Source organism: Meles meles, chromosome 19 (assembly GCF_922984935.1).
Source record: "Meles meles chromosome 19, mMelMel3.1 paternal haplotype, whole genome shotgun sequence".
In the NCBI taxonomy this organism is placed as follows: domain Eukaryota; kingdom Metazoa; phylum Chordata; class Mammalia; order Carnivora; family Mustelidae; genus Meles; species Meles meles.
This window is the reverse complement of record NC_060084.1, coordinates 54,974,786-54,983,958: the sequence shown is the minus strand read 5'-3', so window position 1 is coordinate 54,983,958 and position 9,173 is coordinate 54,974,786. Positions and strand designations below refer to the sequence as shown.

The 9,173-nt window shown below is 42.4% G+C and overlaps 1 protein-coding gene and 1 pseudogene across 1 annotated transcript in view; both read right to left on the bottom strand.

Moving 5' to 3' along the window:
* LOC123931367 (putative protein ZNF720) overlaps window positions 1-9,173 on the bottom strand; it is an 867,309-nt gene that overhangs the window by 583,160 nt on the left and 274,976 nt on the right. The window lies entirely within an intron of this gene.
* On the bottom strand, window positions 307-922 carry LOC123930587 (annotated as a pseudogene).

The window sequence follows — 9,173 nt, the reverse complement described above, 5'->3', positions numbered from 1 at the left end:
CAGCTGTTGACTTGAATTACAAAATTAACATGCTTCAATGAAAATAAGAAACTTTCTACAAATCTCTGACAGTAGTAAATTGCAATATATAATGCATATAGGAGTCCTACAGAGCAACAAACTCATGTGAAACAAAACTATTTTAATACCTTTAAAATCCAAATTTTTCTTGAAAATCATTCATGAAAAAGCATCTCAAGTCAGAATTAAGCCCTCAGTCAAGCATTAGGAAGGTACATTACACCTATTTAATGTACAAAGAGCCCTCTTTCCCCAGTCACTTCCATCTAATGTCTGTTTCCAGAATCATACAGACTTAAGCTTCTCTCCACCCCATGCCACCATTTCTTCAGACCCTGAAAACTGAATTTGTTGAACACCAGAAATATGACATTGTATAAACCATAACATTTTGTTGTTGGCCCTCTGTAAGTTCTTCACTTAGTCCATCTGTAGCTATGACTCTTCCACCAACTCCTTTCCCTCCTTTCATAGCCTCTCTGAATTTCTGAAAGGATAATTTCAGAAGTTCAACATAAGTGTCACAGCCTGAGGTCAACATGGCAAAGAGAATATCTTCTCCCTTGATTGTCCTCCTTTTCTCTTGATGGCATCTTTCATTGCTTCATATGTTATAAATCTGATGAGCTCACTTACTCATTCTTGAACACAGTCCTTGCAATCTCACAGTCTCTCCCATTTGAGGTAAGACATTTTTCATTGTCCTTGCTACATTTGCAGTTGGAGGATAGATACCGTGTCCTCTGAAACTGTCTTTTGAACTATTTGTGTCTTCATGATCATTCACGCTGTGCTCAGTGTCATCATGAGGCTGAATCATATAGTGGCTTCCTCCCATGTAGTGTGCAGCCGTGCCTAGTAGAGAAGCATCTGTTGTAGCGCTATCGCCATTGGTTGTCATGAAATATTGTGAGAACCGTGTTGTCAGTGGTGTTCAGAAACACCTTTCTAAAAAGGGGTCTGATCTTTGCCCACCTTCAACCTTTGAGGCAAGTCCAGGGACCACAAGCTGCGAGATGGCTGCATTCTTTACTTGTAAGCCAGACTGCGGGGAGACCAAATCCACTCCTTCCTCTGGGTCACATCCGTTCCTACCCAGGCAGGTTCGCAGGCTGGCCCTAGCCCCACCGCCCCCATGGGCTGACTGTCAGCCCTACCCGGGTGCGCGGCGGCCCACCGTGGCACGCATCCCCCTACTCCTTGACCCAGGCCTCAGGCCGGCGCACAACACCTGCCAGGCATCTACCCGCCAGGGTACTGGGGCAAAGATGGCCGGCCCTGCCATGCTCCTGCTAGCTGTTGGGAGCCCCCCACCCCCACCTTGACTCTGTGCACCAGCCTTGCTAAGGGTCCAGGGTCGGGAATGGGGTCCAGGCCAGTGTCTGCCACCCAGCTCACCGCACAAAATGGAGCCGGCTGGGGTGCCATTGAGAGGAGGTCGGACGGTGCCCTCGGGAGCCCCCTCCTCAGCCTTGGGCCAGGAGCTCCTCTGAGCAAGAGGCAGCCTTACCTGCCTCCAGCAGCACAAAGCTGCTTGCAGCCAGAACAGCCTGCCCCCATTCTGGCCCCAGGCCAGGGCGGGGTTGGGGTGGGGGTGGGGTGAGGTGGGAGGGTTTATTTATTTATTTATTTGACAGACAGAGATCACAAATAGGCAGAGAGGCAGGCAGAGAGGGAGAGAGGAGGAAGCAGGCTCACCACCGAGCAGAGGGCCGGATGTGGGGCTTGATCCCAGGACCCTGAGATCATGACCTGAGCTGAAGGCAGAGGCTTTAATCCACTGAGCCACCCTGGCATCCCCATTCTTAGTATTTGTACACTTACTCTCCTATTTAAAATCTCTCATATGGAGTGTGGAGGGAGCAGTCCTTAGGCACTCTCTCACATTCATTACATCCATAATTTTCTCTGCAGGGTGGATTCTATGATATGCACTAAGGGGTCTGTGCCTGCTAGAGGTTTGGCCACATTATTCATATGGTGTCTTTCCAGTATGACTTCTCTGTTTAGAAGCCGTGCATGCTGGACAAAGGCCACACTGGTTATATTTGTGAGGTTATGGTCCAATATGAATTCTCTCATAGGCATGAATGGGTGAGCACTCCTTAACCGATTTTTCTCCCATTCTTTTTTTCTTACTTTCTTCACGATTTTATTTATTTATTTGACAGAGAGATGGAGAGAGAGCACAAGTAGTGAGGAGGGTCAGGCAGGTGGAGAGGGAGAAGCACGCTGCCCACTGAGCAGGAAGCCCGATGCAGAGCTCCATCCCAGAACCCTGGGATCATGACCTGAGCCTAAGTGAGCGCCCTAACCGACTGAGCCGCACAGGTGCCCCTTTTATTGCATTCTGTACACTGGTGAGATTTCTATCTAGTATGAATTTTATGATGATTAATGATGATTGAGTGATTATAAAGGTTTTGAAAATTTGTGATATTGATGTGGTTTCCCTCAAGTATGAACTCTGTCATGTTGAATAAGGGCTGAGCTCTGGTTAAAGCACTTGGCACATTCACGATGTTAAGGTTTCTCGCCAGTATGAATTCTGTGATGTCGAGTAAGTTGTGAAAGGTAGGTAAAGGCCTTACCACATTCTTGACATTGGTAAGGTTTCTCTCCAGTATGAATTCTGTGATGTCGAATAAGGGTGCTGCTGTCAACAAAGGCCTTGCCACATTCTTAACATTGGTAACGTTTCTCTCCAGTGTGAATTCTTGACTGAAAGATCAGGCCAATCCTATCTTCCAAATGGCTCGAATCATTATTTTCAGCATGGACTAGGTTACTTTCCAGATGTTCCAAACAGTCTGCCCACAAATCACTATGATTGAATATTTGATTGGAGCTTGTGCTGACAGAAACACACTGCTCTGCAGAAACAGTTGACTTAAAAAGTGAGGTTTTCCACAGTGTTTTTTTCCCTTCACCATTTGAGGCAGAGAGATTCTCATTAAGGGCAATTGCCTTGGTTTGGCTGTATCATCCAGGATTTCTTTGATGCCCTTCACTCTCCCCATCATTGTCCCAGTCTGTGTGTAAGTGTAAAATCTCAACGGTACTATGTTTGTATCTGTGTATTGACACTTTCTGTAAAGAACCTTCTATGCTCTGCTGTAGCAGGAAACTCTGGGTGTCATGTGAAGATAGAGCTGAAAGATACCAAATAAAAGTAAAACCATTGCACTTACTACATTCAGAAGAATATACTGATGACTGCTAATATAGAAGCATCAAGCCAATCAGACAATGTCAGAAAGATAGCTGAGAAGGAGTCATCAGGACTTCATTTCTCCATGGACACACAACATGGCACAGAACGTACTGAGCACAGAGTCTAATAGAGAATTCTGTGGTATGGTCATGGTGTAGCACAAATCACTTTCCTGTATCTCTAACAATCAGGAGAAGGGTCACATGAGCTCAAAACTAGCAGAACAATGGATACTGAAAGAGAAAACTGAACTGAACCAAATAGAGTACAGTAAAAAATGAAATGTATCAACCACAGGAAGAGTTGTTTGTCAGAAAAGATGAACATTGACAGCCCAAGAAGTAAATTAAGAATAAGAGAAGAAAAGACTGACTAAAATGACTGGTGAAGAAGTAAAAGCAGTATAAAAGTAAAGAAGTAAAAGTAAAGAAGAAGTAAAAGACAGTATAACTGACTATGGGAATAAAAGTAATTACAAGAGGCAACAATGGATAATCAGTGCCCACGAATTGATACTAAAAGACAAGTATAAATTTCAAAAAAAGTATAACCAATTTCCACTCCATCTTTCAGAAAAGTAAAAAAAAAAAAAACAAAAAAAAAACTCAACTGATCTGCAACCATGAAGCTGAATGAAAGAGGAATAAAAAAAAAAAAAAAACCTCCAAAATATAAAAATTGTGTGCCAGATGAATTCACTGGATATTCAAACAGACACTGAAGGATAAAGGACTTCAAATTTCCTCAAATATTTCCAAGGAGTGATGATCAGAGAAACTAGCAGAACACTCTCTCTATGGCACCAGCATTACCAGCTCATGCAAGCCAGACGAAGACACTACAAACAACAAAGTTTACAAACTACTGCCTGTGAGAAATATTCACTCGAAGCCCACAATAAATAGCAATCTGAATCAACAGCACATTTTCCCTTTTTACAAAAGATCACCAAGTGGGAAACGGTCCAGGAATTAAGGGCGGTCCAACATATAGAAAACTGTAACTTGAAGACTTCACGATAACAGAATGAAGATCAAGAATGACATGATCGGGGTGCCTGGGTGGCTCAGTGGGTTAAAGTCTTGCCTTCGGCTCAGTTCATGATCCCGGAGTTCTCGGATCAAGCCCCACCTCAGGCTCTCTGCTCAGCAGGGAGCCTGCTTCCTCCTCTCTCTCTGCCTGCCTCTCTGCCTGCTTGTGATCTCTGTCTGTCATTTAAATAAATGAAATCTTTAAAAAAAAGACATGATCATATTAAGTGAGACAGAATACAAATATGGGCACACTGGACAACATGTCACGTTATAAACAAAGTAGAGAAAGAAGGAAACCCCTTCAACCTAATGAACGCCACAGTTGTATGAAAAGTTGCAAATTAACTTATCCAGTAGGGACAGTCTGCAAGCTTCTCCTCTATGATCAGCAGGTAATGAAGTGACCCTACCACTGCCCTTGAGTATAGTACTGGACACTCTGGTCAGAACAATTGTGCAACCAAAAGTAGAGTAAAGGAATCTAAACTGAAGAAGAAACAGTAAAAATTTCTCTGTTCACACATGACATGATTATAGACCCTAAAAATTGGGGCAATTAAGCATCTGCCTTGGGCTCTGGTCATGATCAGGGTCCTGGGATGGAGCCCCACATGGGGCTCTCAGCTCAGTGGGGAGCCTGCTCCCTCCTCTCTCTCTACCTGCCTCTGCCTACTTGTGATGTCTGTCTGTCAAATAAATAAACAAAATCTTAAAAAAAAAAAAAAAGAAATCCCTCAAAATCATCATTTTAATTTTCTTTACTGTTTTGGTCATTTTTGTATTGTTTATTTCTGCCAGTTTTTCCATTTCCCAATTTCTTCATGTTATACAATACAAAGTTAAAAAAAAAAATTGGAATAAACAACTTAATTTCCACCAGAAGAACTAAAAAAGGAAGAAACTAGGATGAAAGGAGAGAAACAAAATAAAGAAAAATCTGAAATAAATAAAATACAAGATTAACACTAATGGAACACAGAAAATAATGCCCATTTCAATCAACGAAATAAATAAAACTGGCAATGTGTTACCTCCATAAACCAGTACATAATAATTAATGGAGAAATTTATGAAAAAAAAAAAAAAAACCTAGAGAATTCCTAAAAATGGACAAGTTATTAAGACTGATTTAGTAAACAAGAACCAAAGAAATGGGCACTCTCCTTAGATCAATAAAAAGTTGAATTTGGAATCAATACTCTACCAGCACAGAAAAGCCCAAGACCTAGGAATTTCACTACCATTGATGGGGTCAATGAGTTCCCTAAATAAATCCTGTGATGCATGATTGTTCTCCCTCCATCTTTTGTTCAGACTCAGTATTTTTTATTTTCTCGTCCATATGACAAAGTCGTTCTTCTGCTTCCAGCATACCATTTACATCAAACCTGTTTCTATTCTCGCTTACTGCATTGTTCATCTATGTCTCATTTTTATTTTTTTTTAAATATTTCATTTATTTATTTGACAGAGAGTTCACAAGTAGGCAGAGAAGCAGGCAGAGAGAAGAGGGGGAAGCCGGCTCCCTGCTGAGCAAAGAGCCTCCAAGGGGCTAGATCCCAGGACCCTGAGACCATGATGTGAGGTGAAGGCAGAGGCTTAACCCAGCCACCCAGGCTCCCCTCCGTTTGATTTTTTTAAAGATTTATATATTTGGGGGGGGGGCATAAGAGTATAAGTGGGAGCTACAGAGAGAGGGAATCACATGCAGGCATCACACTGACTGCAGAGACTGACTTGAGCCTGTATCCCAAGACCCTGAGATCAAGATCTGAGCAGAAATCAGGAGTCAGTGGCTTCCCCAAGTGAGCCACCAAGTACCCAATTATTTTTTTCAACTCTTATCTCTGTGGTAAAGTTCTCACTATCCTTTTCTCAACCTTTTGAATATCCTTCTGCCTGTTGCCTTAAATTCAACAGTTACTACGATCTGCTTCCCTTGTTATCTTTGGCCTTGATCTTATTTTTTCTTTGGGATAAATTCTTTCATCTTGACATTTGTCTAACTCTCTATCTACCTTCCTCTGTCCACTAGAAAAGTCAGTGATGTGTCCTGCTGTATCCTTCAGACCGATGGTCTGCAGGGACTCTCCTTGCCTCCTATGGGCAGTGTTTGGTCCCTGACCTGAATGTGGCCAGTTTGAACTAGGTCAGCTCTGGTCTGATCGTGAAAGGAGACCTGACGTCAACTCCACCAGGACTGTGGCCCTGCAGAATCTCTGCTCAGGAGATGTGATGTGGCAGGGGCTGACCTTGCTGAGCCTGAGGAAAGTGTCACTGAGAATGGAAGCCCACTCAGAATACACAGGTGGGGCCTGGTGCAAGTAAGGCAGACAGCCAGTGACCTCACTGAGCGGGGCTCTGCTTTATGCTACAGGGCGGGAGAGGGCTCCCATGTTCTGGGAGCCACATGTCACTGAATGTTTCCTCTCAGGAATGTGCTCCTAGACTACCAAATACTCTCCCCACTGTGCACCCCAGGTGTTCTTCAGATGACTGTTTCCACACTGTGAGTCCCCAGGTTGTTTGCCAGCCTTCTCTCCAGGAGCACCCCAGTGCCCTCCTGGTTCTATCCCACCCAAACCTGCTGACCATTAACACTCCAGGCTTTAAGATGTGCTGGTTCCAAGAACTCATGAAATTCAGGCCTTCTTGCTCTCCAAGCAATGGCTTTGGGGAAACCTTCTTAGGCATCCCCTGAGTGCTCCTCTGTCATGACACCTACCTCACAGCCAGGGCTCCCTGCCCTCTACAATGCTAGACTCCTCTCCTCCCTAAACCATGTCTCCACACTATCTGCCATCTTCCATGTGGCCTCTTCTCTCCTCTTACATGGGGAGTTTCTCCTGTCACTCTTCAGCCCAATGTCTGGGGCATTTAAGATGACCTGACTTTTACCTATTGGTGCTCATGACAGGACACATGAGTCTAGGACCCTCCTATGCCACTGCCTTTTCTTCTTCTGGAATCCTTATTGTTTTAATCCTGTTAAAACTCATATGGATTTTATAAAGCTGGTACACAAACCAACACATAAAAATTAGTTTTGTTTCTACACAACAAAGAACAATTTCCCAAACAGAGACATCATACATTTAGAGCAGACCATCTCCCCCCAAAAAAGTTTCCAATTTAACATAATGGGAGAGGTCAAGGCAGAAATGGTAAAAGTGTAATATACTGTGCAGGAATAAAAAAATGCATAAGTAGGAATCACATCCATGTTCCTTCATTGGAATAATTGAAAAACAATAAATCTTGAAGTGATATACAGAAAATGGAATCTCTACAAAACTTAAAAGGCTAGTTTATCTGCTGAAAGTTTTGCTACTCTGGCTTTCTCTTTATAAAAAAAAATTCTTTGACAGAGACAGAGAGATCATAAGTAGGCAGAGAGACAGGCAGAGAGAGATGGGGGGAAGCAGCCTCCCCACCAAGCAAGGAGCCTGATTCAGGGCCTGATCCCAGGACCCTGGGACCATGAACCAAGCTGAAGGCAGGTCTTAATTCACTGAGCTACCCAGGCGCCCCGCTGCTCTGGCTTTCTTTGGACATCCATCTGTATGTATAAAATACAGTCAAAAGAAAAAATAAAAAAGAATCACACTGAAAATACTGATCCCTCTCTAGAGATCCACCTGCCCCTGAGTCCTTTCAGGTCTACTAAAAAATACAGTTAACCACTGAATAACGTGCTTTTCATCGGTCACGGTCCACTTACACAGACAAGTTTATCTTGTAAATCCAGTGCACTACAGTAAATGTATTTTCCCTCTGATTGCCTTAATGTTTTATTTCCTCAAATTACTTCCTTATAAAACTATGGTATATACAGCAGACCACATACAAAGAATGGGAGGACTGATGACGTGTTGTGATTAATCCATCAAAGACCACAAATGAAAATGGACTTTTGAAACAGCATGGCAAATGCACTTCACCTTGTGCGAGAGCTCCTAGAAAAGCAGCAGTGGGATTCCCAGCAGTCCCAACAAGAATGGGGCAGGCATAATGTACTCCGCTACTGAAAGATTGAAAGATACCACCAAGAATACTTTACAGGACAAAACCCTTTTCCATAGATGTAGAAATGAAGACACTCCCAAGTAAAGACTCCTCTACATTTATCAATAGACCTATCCTACAAGAACCATTAAAGGAATGCTCTCTTGATAAAATAAAAGGATTCTACCCAGAAACTGCAACCACAAAGAACACAAAGCTCTTCGCTGAACATAAATATGTAGACAATTACACCAACCTGCCGTGTTGTAATGAGATACCAGTCACGTTTGTTTCTGCTACAGAGCTTTGTTTTCAAAAAAGTATAAAAATCATTAATGTAGGTCATAAAGTACACAACATAAAAGAATGTGTGATACTGGTAACAAAGTGGGTGTTGGGCTAGAGACAGGACTAAGAGTCTTCTATGTACCTGACACAGAGGTTGAAATGGTTTGTTTTACAACAATGTTGTATTACAAGGAAAATACTCCCAGAAGACACAAAAGTCAATGAGAAAGGTACCAAGGCATATCATACATATTAATCCTATAATTACAGAGAAACTATATCTTTCATATTTCATACCAAAACATGATACTGAAGTATAAAATATTTGAAAATTACTTTGAATTCAAAACAGTCTTTCTCTCATGCAGAGAGAATAAAAATTCACCCACAATTACATGGTAAAATGAATTCTATGTGGATAACAGCTGACCTAGACATGGTACAACATTCACTGACCACTCACCAAGGAGACACAAAGTAGGGGTCACACAGTATATATGTGTGACATACAAACAAAAGACAAAGACACACATAATTTACCGGCAAAAAGCATAAAGCTCATTCTTTTTTGAGTTATATTCACATGGTCTCAAAAGATACTGAGCTGAAAA